This window comes from Rattus norvegicus, chromosome 14 (assembly GCF_021556685.1).
Source record: "Rattus norvegicus strain SHRSP/BbbUtx chromosome 14, alternate assembly SHRSP_T2T, whole genome shotgun sequence".
Taxonomy (NCBI): Eukaryota; Metazoa; Chordata; class Mammalia; order Rodentia; family Muridae; genus Rattus; species Rattus norvegicus.
Window position 1 is genome coordinate 49,542,498 of NC_141547.1, and position 15,937 is coordinate 49,558,434.

Sequence of the window (15,937 nt, forward strand, 5' to 3'; positions counted from 1 at the left end):
TTGTTTTTCAATATCGAGCAATATTTTAAGGAACGGAATCCAAGTATCATTGCGAATTGAGTAGGTTCCCAATAGGATTCGCATGTAATAAGCTTGTTATTCAAGATAGAGCAACGTTTAAACGAACTGAAACACTGTTTCTTTGTGAATTCAGTTAGTTCCTAGTAGCCTGCTCTTGTAATATATGTACTGTTAAAGATTTATAAAAATTTGGTCAGCCGAATCTGAGTAACATGGTGAAATCGGTTAGTTCCCAATAGGCCGCAGTAGTAATAAGTGGACTGTTCGGGATATAGAAAAATTTTCACGAATGGAATCAAAATTTCTAGGCGAATTCAGTGAGTTCCCAATGGGACATGCTTGTATGAGTTTGCTTTTCAATATCGAGCAATATTTTAAGGAACGGAATCCAAGATTCATGGCGAATTGAGTAGGTTCCCAATAGGATTCGCATGTAATAAGCTTGTTATTCAAGATAGAGCAACGTTTTAACGAACTGAAACACTGTTTCTTTGTGAATTCAGTTAGTTCCTAGTAGCCTGCTCTTGTAATATGTGTACTTTTAAAGATTTATACAAATTTGGTGAGCCGAATCTGAGTAACATGGTGAATTCGGTTAATTCCCAATAGGCCGCAGTAGTAATAAGTGGACTGTTCGGGATATAGAAAAATTTTCACGAATGGAATCAAAATTTCTAGGCGAATTCAGTGAGTTCCCAATGGGACATGCTTGTATGAGTTTGCTTTTCAATATCGAGCAACATTTAAGGAACGGAATCCAAGTATCATGGTGAATTGAGTAGATTCCCAATAGGATTCGCATGTAATAAGCTTGTTATTCAAGATAGAGCAACGTTTTAACGAACTGAAACACTGTTTCTTTGTGAATTCAGTTAGTTCCTAGTAGCCTGCTCTTGTAATCTGTGTACTTTTAAAGATTTATAAAAATTTGGTCAGCCGAATCTGAGTAACATGGTGAATTCGGTTAGTTCCCAATAGGCCGCAGTAGTAATAAGTGGACTGTTCGGGATATAGAAAAATTTTCACGAATGGAATCAAAATTTCTAGGCGAATTCAGTGAGTTCCCAATGGGACATGCTTGTATGAGTTTGCTTTTCAATATCGAGCAACATTTTAAGGAACGGAATCCAAGTATCTTGGTGAATTGAGTAGATTCCCAATAGGATTCGCATGTAATAAGCTTGTTATTCAAGATAGAGCAACGTTTAAACGAACTGAAACACTGTTTCTTTGTGAATTCAGTTAGTTCCTAGTAGCCTGCTCTTGTAATATGTGTACTTTTAAAGATTTATAAAAATTTGGTCAGCCGAATCTGAGTAGCATGGTGAATTCGGTTAGTTCCCAAAAGGCCGCAGTAGTAATAAGTGGACTGTTCGGGATATAGAAAAATTTTCACGAATGGAATCAAAATTTCTAGGCTAATTCAGTGAGTTCCCAATGGGATATGCTTGTATGAGTTTGCTTTTCAATATCGAGCAACATTTTAAGGAACGGAATCCAAGTATCATGGCGAATTGAGTAGGTTCCCAATAGGATTCGCATGTAATAAGCTTGTTATTCAAGATAGAGCAACGTTTTAACGAACTGAAAAACTGTTTCTTTGTGAATTCAGTTAGTTCCTAGTAGCCTGCTCTTGTAATATGTGTACTTTTCAAGATTTATAAAAATTTGGTGAGCCGAATCTGAGTAACATGGTGAATTCGGTTAGTTCCCAATAGGCCGCAGTAGTAATAAGTGGACTGTTCGGGATATAGAAAAATTTTCACGAATGGAATCAAAATTTCTAGGCGAATTCAGTGAGTTCCCAATGGGACATGCTTGTATGAGTTTGCTTTTCAATATCGAGCAACATTTTAAGGAACGGAATCCAAGTATCATGGTGAATTGAGTAGATTCCCAATAGGATTCGCATGTAATAAGCTTGTTATTCAAGATAGAGCAACGTTTAAACGAACTGAAACACTGTTTCTTTGTGAATTCAGTTAGTTCCTAGTAGCCTGCTCTTGTAATCTGTGTACTTTTAAAGATTTATAAAAATTTGGTCAGCCGAATCTGAGTAACATGGTGAATTCGGTTAGTTCCCAATAGGCCGCAGTAGTAATAAGTGGACTGTTCGGGATATAGAAAAATTTTCACGATTGGAATCAAAATTTCTAGGCGAATTCAGTGAGTTCCCAATGGGACATGCTTGTATGAGTTTGCTTTTCAATATCGAGCAACATTTTAAGGAACGGAATCCAAGTATCATGGCGAATTGAGTAGGTTCCCAATAGGATTCGCATGTAATAAGCTTGTTATTCAAGATAGAGCAACGTTTTAACGAACTGAAACACTGTTTCTTTGTGAATTCAGTTAGTTCCTAGTAGCCTGCTCTTGTAATATGTGTACTTTTCAAGATTTATAAAAATTTGGTCAGCCGAATCTGAGTAACATGGTGAATTCGGTTAGTTCCCAATAGGCCGCAGTAGTAATAAGTGGACTGTTCGGGATGTAGAAAAATTTTCACGAATGGAATCAAAATTTCTAGGCGAATACAGTGAGTTCCCAATGGGACATGCTTGTATGAGTTTGTTTTTCAATATCGAGCAATATTTTAAGGAACGGAATCCAAGTATCATTGCGAATTGAGTAGGTTCCCAATAGGATTCGCATGTAATAAGCTTGTTATTCAAGATAGAGCAACGTTTTAACGAACTGAAACACTGTTTCTTTGTGAATTCAGTTAGTTCCTAGTAGCCTGCTCTTGTAATATGTGTACTTTTAAAGATTTATAAAAATTTGGTCATCCGAATCTGAGTAACATCGTGAATTCGGTTAGTTCCCAAAAGGCCGCAGTAGTAATAAGTGGACTGTTCGGGATATAGAAAAATTTTCACGAATGGAATCAAAATTTCTAGGCTAATTCAGTGAGTTCCCAATGGGACATGCTTGTATGAGTTTGCTTTTCAATATCGAGCAACATTTTAAGGAACGGAATCCAAGTATCATGGTGAATTGTGTAGGTTCCCAATAGGATTCGCATGTAATAAGCTTGTTATTCAAGATAGAGCAACGTTTTAACGAACTGAAACACTGTTTCTTTTTGAATTATGTTAGTTCCTAGTAGCCTGCTCTTGTAATATGTGTACTTTTAAAGATTTATAAAAATTTGGTCAGCCGAATCTGAGTAACATGGTGAATTCGGTTAGTTCCCAATAGGCCGCAGTAGTAATAAGTGGACTGTTCGGGATGTAGAAAAATTTTCACGAATGGAATCAAAATTTCTAGGCGAATACAGTGAGTTCCCAATGGGACATGCTTGTATGAGTTTGTTTTTCAATATCGAGCAATATTTTAAGGAACGGAATCCAAGTATCATTGCGAATTGAGTAGGTTCCCAATAGGATTCGCATGTAATAAGCTTGTTATTCAAGATAGAGCAACGTTTTAACGAACTGAAACACTGTTTCTTTGTGAATTCAGTTAGTTCCTAGTAGCCTGCTCTTGTAATATGTGTACTTTTAAAGATTTATAAAAATTTGGTCAGCCGAATCTGAGTAACATGGTGAAATCGGTTAGTTCCCAATAGGCCGCAGTAGTAATAAGTGGACTGTTCGGGATATAGAAAAATTTTCACGAATGGAATCAAAATTTCTAGGCGAATTCAGTGAGTTCCCAATGGGACATGCTTGTATGAGTTTGCTTTTCAATATCGAGCAATATTTTAAGGAACGGAATCCAAGTATCATTGCGAATTGAGTAGGTTCCCAATAGGATTCGCATGTAATAAGCTTGTTATTCAAGATAGAGCAACGTTTTAACGAACTGAAACACTGTTTCTTTGTGAATTCAGTTAGTGCCTAGTAGCCTGCTCTTGTAATATGTGTACTTTTCAAGATTTATACAAATTTGGTGAGCCGAATCTGAGTAACATGGTGAATTCGGTTAATTCCCAATAGGCCGCAGTAGTAATAAGTGGACTGTTCGGGATATAAAAAATTTTCACGAATGGAATCAAAATTTCTAGGCGAATTCAGTGAGTTCCCAATGGGACATGCTTGTATGAGTTTGCTTTTCAATATCGAGCAACATTTTAAGGAACGGAATCTAAGTATCATGGTGAATTGAATAGGTTCCCAATAGGATTCGCATGTAATAAGCTTGTTATTCAAGATAGAGCAACGTTTTAACGAACTGAAACACTGTTTCTTTGTGAATTCAGTTAGTTCCTAGTAGCCTGCTCTTGTAATATGTGTACTTTTAAAGATTTATAAAAATTTGGTCATCCGAATCTGAGTAACATCGTGAATTCGGTTAGTTCCCAAAAGGCCGCAGTAGTAATAAGTGGACTGTTCGGGATATAGAAAAATTTTCACGAATGGAATCAAAATTTCTAGGCTAATTCAGTGAGTTCCCAATGGGACATGCTTGTATGAGTTTGCTTTTCAATATCGAGCAACATTTTAAGGAACGGAATCCAAGTATCATGGTGAATTGTGTAGGTTCCCAATAGGATTCGCATGTAATAAGCTTGTTATTCAAGATAGAGCAACGTTTTAACGAACTGAAACACTGTTTCTTTGTGAATTCAGTTAGTTCCTAGTAGCCTGCTCTTGTAATCTGTGTACTTTTAAAGATTTATAAAAATTTGGTCAGCCGAATCTGAGTAACATGGTGAATTCGGTTAGTTCCCAATAGGCCGCAGTAGTAATAAGTGGACTGTTCGGGATGAAGAAAAATTTTCACGAATGGAATCAAAATTTCTAGGCGAATACAGTGAGTTCCCAATGGGACATGCTTGTATGAGTTTGTTTTTCAATATCGAGCAATATTTTAAGGAACGGAATCCAAGTATCATTGCGAATTGAGTAGGTTCCCAATAGGATTCGCATGTAATAAGCTTGTTATTCAAGATAGAGCAACGTTTTAACGAACTGAAACACTGTTTCTTTGTGAATTCAGTTAGTTCCTAGTAGCCTGCTCTTGTAATCTGTGTACTTTTAAAGATTTATAAAAATTTGGTCAGCCGAATCTGAGTAACATGGTGAAATCGGTTAGTTCCCAATAGGCCGCAGTAGTAATAAGTGGACTGTTCAAGATATAGAAAAATTTTCACGAATGGAATCAAAATTTCTAGGCGAATTCAGTGAGTTCCCAATGGGACATGCTTGTATGAGTTTGCTTTTCAATATCGAGCAACATTTTAAGGAACGGAATCTAAGTATCCTGGTGAATTGAATAGGTTCCCAATAGGATTCGCATGTAATAAGCTTGTTATTCAAGATAGAGCAACGTTTTAACGAACTGAAACACTGTTTCTTTGTGAATTCAGTTAGTTCCTAGTAGCCTGCTCTTGTAATATGTGTACTTTTAAAGATTTATAAAAATTTGGTCAGCCGAATCTGAGTAACATGGTGAATTCGGTTAGTTCCCAATAGGCCGCAGTAGTAATAAGTGGACTGTTCGGGATATAGAAAAATTTTCACGAATGGAATCAAAATTTCTAGGCGAATTCAGTGAGTTCCCAATGGGACATGCTTGTATGAGTTTGCTTTTCAATATCGAGCAACATTTTAAGGAACGGAATCCAAGTATCATGGTGAATTGAGTAGATTCCCAATAGGATTCGCATGTAATAAGCTTGTTATTCAAGATAGAGCAACTTTTTAACGAACTGAAACACTGTTTCTTTGTGAATTCAGTTAGTTCCTAGTAGCCTGCTCTTGTAATCTGTGTACTTTTCAAGATTTATAAAAATTTGGTCAGCCGAATCTGAGTAACATGGTGAATTCGGTTAGTTCCCAATAGGCCGCAGTAGTAATAAGTGGACTGTTCGGGATATAGAAAAATTTTCACGAATGGAATCAAAATTTCTAGGCGAATTCAGTGAGTTCCCAATGGGACATGCTTGTATGAGTTTGCTTTTCAATATCGAGCAACATTTTAAGGAACGGAATCCAAGTATCATGGTGAATTGAGTAGATTTCCAATAGGATTCGCATGTAATAAGCTTGTTATTCAAGATAGAGCAACGTTTAAACGAACTGAAACACTGTTTCTTTGTGAATTCAGTTAGTTCCTAGTAGCCTGCTCTTGTAATCTGTGTACTTTTAAAGATTTATAAAAATTTGGTCAGCCGAATCTGAGTAACATGGTGAATTCGGTTAGTTCCCAATAGGCCGCAGTAGTAATAAGTGGACTGTTCGGGATATAGAAAAATTTTCACGATTGGAATCAAAATTTCTAGGCGAATTCAGTGAGTTCCCAATGGGACATGCTTGTATGAGTTTGCTTTTCAATATCGAGCAACATTTTAAGGAACGGAATCCAAGTATCATGGCGAATTGAGTAGGTTCCCAATAGGATTCGCATGTAATAAGCTTGTTATTCAGGATAGAGCAACGTTTTAACGAACTGAAACACTGTTTCTTTGTGAATTCAGTTAGTTCCTAGTAGCCTGCTCTTGTAATATGTGTACTTTTCAAGATTTATAAAAATTTGGTCAGCCGAATCTGAGTAACATGGTGAATTCGGTTAGTTCCCAATAGGCCGCAGTAGTAATAAGTGGACTGTTCGGGATATAGAAAAATTTTCACGAATGGAATCAAAATTTCTAGGCGAATTCAGTGAGTTCCCAATGGGACATGCTTGTATGAGTTTGCTTTTCAATATCGAGCAACATTTTAAGGAACGGAATCCAAGTATCATTGCGAATTGAGTAGGTTCCCAATAGGATTCGCATGTAATAAGCTTGTTATTCAAGATAGAGCAACGTTTTAACGAACTGAAACACTGTTTCTTTGTGAATTCAGTTAGTTCCTAGTAGCCTGCTCTTGTAATATGTGTACTTTTAAAGATTTATACAAATTTGGTGAGCCGAATCTGAGTAACATGTTGAATTCGGTTAATTCCCAATAGGCCGCAGTAGTAATAAGTGGACTGTTCGGGATATAGAAAAATTTTCACGAATGGAATCAAAATTTCTAGGCGAATTCAGTGAGTTCCCAATGGGACATGCTTGTATGAGTTTGCTTTTCAATATCGAGCAACATTTTAAGGAACGGAATCCAAGTATCATGGTGAATTGAGTAGATTCCCAATAGGATTCGCATGTAATAAGCTTGTTATTCAAGATAGAGCAACGTTTTAACGAACTGAAACACTGTTCCTTTGTGAATTCAGTTAGTTCCTAGTAGCCTGCTCTTGTAATATGTGTACTTTTCAAGATTTATAAAAATTTGGTCAGCCGAATCTGAGTAACATGGTGAATTCGGTTAGTTCCCAATAGGCCGCAGTAGTAATAAGTGGACTGTTCGGGATATAGAAAAATTTTCACGAATGGAATCAAAATTTCTAGGCGAATTCAGTGAGTTCCCAATGGGACATGCTTGTATGAGTTTGCTTTTCAATATCGAGCAACATTTTAAGGAACGGAATCCAAGTATCTTGGTGAATTGAGTAGATTCCCAATAGGATTCGCATGTAATAAGCTTGTTATTCAAGATAGAGCAACGTTTAAACGAACTGAAACACTGTTTCTTTGTGAATTCAGTTAGTTCCTAGTAGCCTGCTCTTGTAATATGTGTACTTTTCAAGATTTATAAAAATTTGGTCAGCCGAATCTGAGTAACATGGTGAATTCGGTTAGTTCCCAAAAAGCCGCAGTAGTAATAAGTGGACTGTTCGGGATGTAGAAAAATTTTCACGAATGGAATCAAAATTTCTAGGCGAATTCAGTGAGTTCCCAATGGGATATGCTTGTATGAGTTTGCTTTTCAATATCGAGCAACATTTTAAGGAACGGAATCCAAGTATCATGGCGAATTGAGTAGGTTCCCAATAGGATTCGCATGTAATAAGCTTATTATTCAAGAAAGAGCAACGTTTAAACGAACTGAAACACTGTTTCTTTGTGAATTCAGTTAGTTCCTAGTAGCCTGCTCTTGTAATATGTGTACTTTTAAAGATTTATAAAAATTTGGTCATCCGAATCTGAGTAACATCGTGAATTCGGTTAGTTCCCAAAAGGCCGCAGTAGTAATAAGTGGACTGTTCGGGATATAGAAAAATTTTCACGAATGGAATCAAAATTTCTAGGCTAATTCAGTGAGTTCCCAATGGGACATGCTTGTATGAGTTTGCTTTTCAATATCGAGCAACATTTTAAGGAACGGAATCCAAGTATCATGGTGAATTGTGTAGGTTCCCAATAGGATTCGCATGTAATAAGCTTGTTATTCAAGATAGAGCAACGTTTTAACGAACTGAAACACTGTTTCTTTTTGAATTATGTTAGTTCCTAGTAGCCTGCTCTTGTAATATGTGTACTTTTAAAGATTTATAAAAATTTGGTCAGCCGAATCTGAGTAACATGGTGAATTCGGTTAGTTCCCAATAGGCCGCAGTAGTAATAAGTGGACTGTTCGGGATGTAGAAAAATTTTCACGAATGGAATCAAAATTTCTAGGCGAATACAGTGAGTTCCCAATGGGACATGCTTGTATGAGTTTGTTTTTCAATATCGAGCAATATTTTAAGGAACGGAATCCAAGTATCATTGCGAATTGAGTAGGTTCCCAATAGGATTCGCATGTAATAAGCTTGTTATTCAAGATAGAGCAACGTTTTAACGAACTGAAACACTGTTTCTTTGTGAATTCAGTTAGTTCCTAGTAGCCTGCTCTTGTAATATGTGTACTTTTAAAGATTTATAAAAATTTGGTCAGCCGAATCTGAGTAACATGGTGAAATCGGTTAGTTCCCAATAGGCCGCAGTAGTAATAAGTGGACTGTTCGGGATATAGAAAAATTTTCACGAATGGAATCAAAATTTCTAGGCGAATTCAGTGAGTTCCCAATGGGACATGCTTGTATGAGTTTGCTTTTCAATATCGAGCAATATTTTAAGGAACGGAATCCAAGTATCATGGCGAATTGAGTAGGTTCCCAATAGGATTCGCATGTAATAAGCTTGTTATTCAAGATAGAGCAACGTTTTAACGAACTGAAACACTGTTTCTTTGTGAATTCAGTTAGTGCCTAGTAGCCTGCTCTTGTAATATGTGTACTTTTCAAGATTTATACAAATTTGGTGAGCCGAATCTGAGTAACATGGTGAATTCGGTTAATTCCCAATAGGCCGCAGTAGTAATAAGTGGACTGTTCGGGATATAGAAAAATTTTCACGAATGGAATCAAAATTTCTAGGCGAATTCAGTGAGTTCCCAATGGGACATGCTTGTATGAGTTTGCTTTTCAATATCGAGCAACATTTTAAGGAACGGAATCTAAGTATCATGGTGAATTGAATAGGTTCCCAATAGGATTCGCATGTAATAAGCTTGTTATTCAAGATAGAGCAACGTTTTAACGAACTGAAACACTGTTTCTTTGTGAATTCAGTTAGTTCCTAGTAGCCTGCTCTTGTAATATGTGTACTTTTCAAGATTTATAAAAATTTGGTGAGCCGAATCTGAGTAACATGGTGAATTCGGTTAGTTCCCAAAAGGCCGCAGTAGTAATAAGTGGACTGTTCGGGATATAGAAAAATTTTCACGAATGGAATCAAAATTTCTAGGCTAATTCAGTGAGTTCCCAATGGGATATGCTTGTATGAGTTTGCTTTTCAATATCGAGCAACATTTTAAGGAACGGAATCCAAGTATCATGGCGAATTGAGTAGGTTCCCAATAGGATTCGCATGTAATAAGCTTGTTATTCAAGATAGAGCAACGTTTTAACGAACTGAAACACTGTTTCTTTGTGAATTCAGTTAGTTCCTAGTAGCCTGCTCTTGTAATATGTGTACTTTTCAAGATTTATAAAAATTTGGTCAGCCGAATCTGAGTAACATGGTGAATTCGGTTAGTTCCCAAAAGGCCGCAGTAGTAATAAGTGGACTGTTCGGGATATAGAAAAATTTTCACGAATGGAATCAAAATTTCTAGGCGAATTCAGTGAGTTCCCAATGGGACATGCTTGTATGAGTTTGCTTTTCAATATCGAGCAACATTTTAAGGAACGGAATCCAAGTATCATGGTGAATTGTGTAGGTTCCCAATAGGATTCGCATGTAATAAGCTTGTTATTCAAGATAGAGCAACGTTTTAACGAACTGAAACACTGTTTCTTTGTGAATTATGTTAGTTCCTAGTAGCCTGCTCTTGTAATATGTGTACTTTTAAAGATTTATAAAAATTTGGTCAGCCGAATCTGAGTAACATGGTGAATTCGGTTAGTTCCCAATAGGCCGCAGTAGTAATAAGTGGACTGTTCGGGATGTAGAAAAATTTTCACGAATGGAATCAAAATTTCTAGGCGAATACAGTGAGTTCCCAATGGGACATGCTTGTATGAGTTTGTTTTTCAATATCGAGCAATATTTTAAGGAACGGAATCCAAGTATCATGGCGAATTGAGTAGGTTCCCAATAGGATTCGCATGTAATAAGCTTGTTATTCAAGATAGAGCAACGTTTTAACGAACTGAAACACTGTTTCTTTGTGAATTCAGTTAGTTCCTAGTAGCCTGCTCTTGTAATATGTGTACTTTTAAAGATTTATAAAAATTTGGTCAGCCGAATCTGAGTAACATGGTGAAATCGGTTAGTTCCCAATAGGCCGCAGTAGTAATAAGTGGAGTGTTCGGGATGTAGAAAAATTTTCACGAATGGAATCAAAATTTCTAGGCGAATTCAGTGAGTTCCCAATGGGACATGCTTGTATGAGTTTGCTTTTCAATATCGAGCAATATTTTAAGGAACGGAATCCAAGTATCATTGCGAATTGAGTAGGTTCCCAATAGGATTCGCATGTAATAAGCTTGTTATTCAAGATAGAGCAACGTTTTAACGAACTGAAACACTGTTTCTTTGTGAATTCAGTTAGTGCCTAGTAGCCTGCTCTTGTAATATGTGTACTTTTCAAGATTTATACAAATTTGGTGAGCCGAATCTGAGTAACATGGTGAATTCGGTTAATTCCCAATAGGCCGCAGTAGTAATAAGTGGACTGTTCGGGATATAGAAAAATTTTCACGAATGGAATCAAAATTTCTAGGCGAATTCAGTGAGTTCCCAATGGGACATGCTTGTATGAGTTTGCTTTTCAATATCGAGCAACATTTTAAGGAACGGAATCTAAGTATCATGGTGAATTGAATAGGTTCCCAATAGGATTCGCATGTAATAAGCTTGTTATTCAAGATAGAGCAACGTTTTAACGAACTGAAACACTGTTTCTTTGTGAATTCAGTTAGTTCCTAGTAGCCTGCTCTTGTAATATGTGTACTTTTAAAGATTTATAAAAATTTGGTCAGCCGAATCTGAGTAACATGGTGAATTCGGTTAGTTCCCAATAGGCCGCAGTAGTAATAAGTGGACTGTTCGGGATATAGAAAAATTTTCACGAATGGAATCAAAATTTCTAGGCGAATTCAGTGAGTTCCCAATGGGACATGCTTGTATGAGTTTGCTTTTCAATATCGAGCAACATTTTAAGGAACGAAATCCAAGTATCATGGTGAATTGAGTAGATTCCCAATAGGATTCGCATGTAATAAGCTTGTTATTCAAGATAGAGCAACGTTTAAACGAACTGAAACACTGTTTCTTTGTGAATTCAGTTAGTTCCTAGTAGCCTGCTCTTGTAATATGTGTACTTTTAAAGATTTATAAAAATTTGGTCAGCCGAATCTGAGTAACAAGGTGAAATCGGTTAGTTCCCAATAGGCCGCAGTAGTAATAAGTGGAGTGTTCGGGATGTAGAAAAATTTTCACGAATGGAATCAAAATTTCTAGGCGAATTCAGTGAGTTCCCAATGGGACATGCTTGTATGAGTTTGCTTTTCAATATCGAACAATATTTTAAGGAACGGAATCCAAGTATCATTGCGAATTGAGTAGGTTCCCAATAGGATTCGCATGTAATAAGCTTGTTATTCAAGATAGAGCAACGTTTTAACGAACTGAAACACTGTTTCTTTGTGAATTCAGTTAGTTCCTAGTAGCCTGCTCCTGTAATATGTGTACTTTTCAAGATTTATAAAAATTTGTTCAGCCGAATCTGAGTAACATGGTGAATTCGGTTAGTTCCCAATAGGCCGCAGTAGTAATAAGTGGACTGTTCGGGATATAGAAAAATTTTCACGAATGGAATCAAAATTTCTAGGCGAATTCAGTGAGTTCCCAATGGGACATGCTTGTATGAGTTTGCTTTTCAATATCGAGCAACATTTTAAGGAACGGAATCCAAGTATCATGGTGAATTGAGTAGATTCCCAATAGGATTCGCCTGTAATAAGCTTGTTATTCAAGATAGAGCAACGTTTAAACGAACTGAAACACTGTTTCTTTGTGAATTCAGTTAGTTCCTAGTAGCCTGCTCTTGTAATATGTGTACTTTTAAAGATTTATAAAAATTTGGTCAGCCGAATCTGAGTAACATGGTGAATTCGGTTAGTTCCCAATAGGCCGCAGTAGTAATAAGTGGACTGTTCGGGATATAGAAAAATTTTCACGATTGGAATCAAAATTTCTAGGCGAATTCAGTGAGTTCCCAATGGGACATGCTTGTATGAGTTTGCTTTTCAATATCGAGCAACATTTTAAGGAACGGAATCCAAGTATCATGGCGAATTGAGTAGGTTCCCAATAGGATTCGCATGTAATAAGCTTGTTATTCAAGATAGAGCAACGTTTTAACGAACTGAAACACTGTTTCTTTGTGAAATCAGTTAGTTCCTAGTAGCCTGCTCTTGTAATATGTGTACTTTTCAAGATTTATAAAAATTTGGTCAGCCGAATCTGAGTAACATGGTGAATTCGGTTAGTTCCCAATAGGCCGCAGTAGTAATAAGTGGACTGTTCGGAATGTAGAAAAATTTTCACGAATGGAATCAAAATTTCTAGGCGAATTCAGTGAGTTCCCAATGGGACATGCTTGTATGAGTTTGCTTTTCAATATCGAACAATATTTTAAGGAACGGAATCCAAGTATCATTGCGAATTGAGTAGGTTCCCAATAGGATTCGCATGTAATAAGCTTGTTATTCAAGATAGAGCAACGTTTTAACGAACTGAAACACTGTTTCTTTGTGAATTCAGTTAGTTCCTAGTAGCCTGCTCCTGTAATATGTGTACTTTTCAAGATTTATAAAAATTTGTTCAGCCGAATCTGAGTAACATGGTGAATTCGGTTAGTTCCCAATAGGCCGCAGTAGTAATAAGTGGACTGTTCGGGATATAGAAAAATTTTCACGAATGGAATCAAAATTTCTAGGCGAATTCAGTGAGTTCCCAATGGGACATGCTTGTATGAGTTTGCTTTTCAATATCGAGCAACATTTTAAGGAACGGAATCCAAGTATCATGGTGAATTGAGTAGATTCCCAATAGGATTCGCCTGTAATAAGCTTGTTATTCAAGATAGAGCAACGTTTAAACGAACTGAAACACTGTTTCTTTGTGAATTCAGTTAGTTCCTAGTAGCCTGCTCTTGTAATATGTGTACTTTTAAAGATTTATAAAAATTTGGTCAGCCGAATCTGAGTAACATGGTGAATTCGGTTAGTTCCCAATAGGCCGCAGTAGTAATAAGTGGACTGTTCGGGATATAGAAAAATTTTCACGATTGGAATCAAAATTTCTAGGCGAATTCAGTGAGTTCCCAATGGGACATGCTTGTATGAGTTTGCTTTTCAATATCGAGCAACATTTTAAGGAACGGAATCCAAGTATCATGGCGAATTGAGTAGGTTCCCAATAGGATTCGCATGTAATAAGCTTGTTATTCAAGATAGAGCAACGTTTTAACGAACTGAAACACTGTTTCTTTGTGAAATCAGTTAGTTCCTAGTAGCCTGCTCTTGTAATATGTGTACTTTTCAAGATTTATAAAAATTTGGTCAGCCGAATCTGAGTAACATGGTGAATTCGGTTAGTTCCCAATAGGCCGCAGTAGTAATAAGTGGACTGTTCGGAATGTAGAAAAATTTTCACGAATGGAATCAAAATTTCTAGGCGAATACAGTGAGTTCCCAATGGGACATGCTTGTATGAGTTTGTTTTTCAATATCGAGCAATATTTTAAGGAACGGAATCCAAGTATCATTGCGAATTGAGTAGGTTCCCAATAGGATTCGCATGTAATAAGCTTGTTATTCAAGATAGAGCAACGTTTTAACAAACTGAAACACTGTTTCTTTGTGAATTCAGTTAGTTCCTAGTAGCCTGCTCTTGTAATATGTGTACTTTTCAAGATTTATACAAATTTGGTGAGCCGAATCTGAGTAACATGGTGAATTCGGTTAATTCCCAATAGGCCGCAGTAGTAATAAGTGGACTGTTCGGGATATAGAAAAATTTTCACGAATGGAATCAAAATTTCTAGGCGAATTCAGTGAGTTCCCAATGGGACATGCTTGTATGAGTTTGCTTTTCAATATCGAGCAACATTTTAAGGAACGGAATCTAAGTATCATGGTGAATTGAATAGGTTCCCAATAGGATTCGCATGTAATAAGCTTGTTATTCAAGATAGAGCAACGTTTTAACGAACTGAAACACTGTTTCTTTGTGAATTCAGTTAGTTCCTAGTAGCCTGCTCTTGTAATATGTGTACTTTTAAAGATTTATAAAAATTTGGTCATCCGAATCTGAGTAACATCGTGAATTCGGTTAGTTCCCAAAAGGCCGCAGTAGTAATAAGTGGACTGTTCGGGATATAGAAAAATTTTCACGAATGGAATCAAAATTTCTAGGCTAATTCAGTGAGTTCCCAATGGGACATGCTTGTATGAGTTTGCTTTTCAATATCGAGCAACATTTTAAGGAACGGAATCCAAGTATCATGGTGAATTGTGTAGGTTCCCAATAGGATTCGCATGTAATAAGCTTGTTATTCAAGATAGAGCAACGTTTTAACGAACTGAAACACTGTTTCTTTTTGAATTATGTTAGTTCCTAGTAGCCTGCTCTTGTAATATGTGTACTTTTAAAGATTTATAAAAATTTGGTCAGCCGAATCTGAGTAACATGGTGAATTCGGTTAGTTCCCAATAGGCCGCAGTAGTAATAAGTGGACTGTTCGGGATGTAGAAAAATTTTCACGAATGGAATCAAAATTTCTAGGCGAATACAGTGAGTTCCCAATGGGACATGCTTGTATGAGTTTGTTTTTCAATATCGAGCAATATTTTAAGGAACGGAATCCAAGTATCATTGCGAATTGAGTAGGTTCCCAATAGGATTCGCATGTAATAAGCTTGTTATTCAAGATAGAGCAACGTTTTAACGAACTGAAACACTGTTTCTTTGTGAATTCAGTTAGTTCCTAGTAGCCTGCTCTTGTAATATGTGTACTTTTAAAGATTTATAAAAATTTGGTCAGCCGAATCTGAGTAACATGGTGAAATCGGTTAGTTCCCAATAGGCCGCAGTAGTAATAAGTGGACTGTTCGGGATGTAGAAAAATTTTCACGAATGGAATCAAAATTTCTAGGCGAATTCAGTGAGTTCCCAATGGGACATGCTTGTATGAGTTTGCTTTTCAATATCGAGCAATATTTTAAGGAACGGAATCCAAGTATCATTGCGAATTGAGTAGGTTCCCAATAGGATTCGCATGTAATAAGCTTGTTATTCAAGATAGAGCAACGTTTTAACGAACTGAAACACTGTTTCTTTGTGAATTCAGTTAGTGCCTAGTAGCCTGCTCTTGTAATATGTGTACTTTTCAAGATTTATACAAATTTGGTGAGCCGAATCTGAGTAACATGGTGAATTCGGTTAATTCCCAATAGGCCGCAGTAGTAATAAGTGGACTGTTCGGGATATAGAAAAATTTTCACGAATGGAATCAAAATTTCTAGGCGAATTCAGTGAGTTCCCAATGGGACATGCTTGTATGAGTTTGCTTTTCAATATCGAGCAACATTTTAA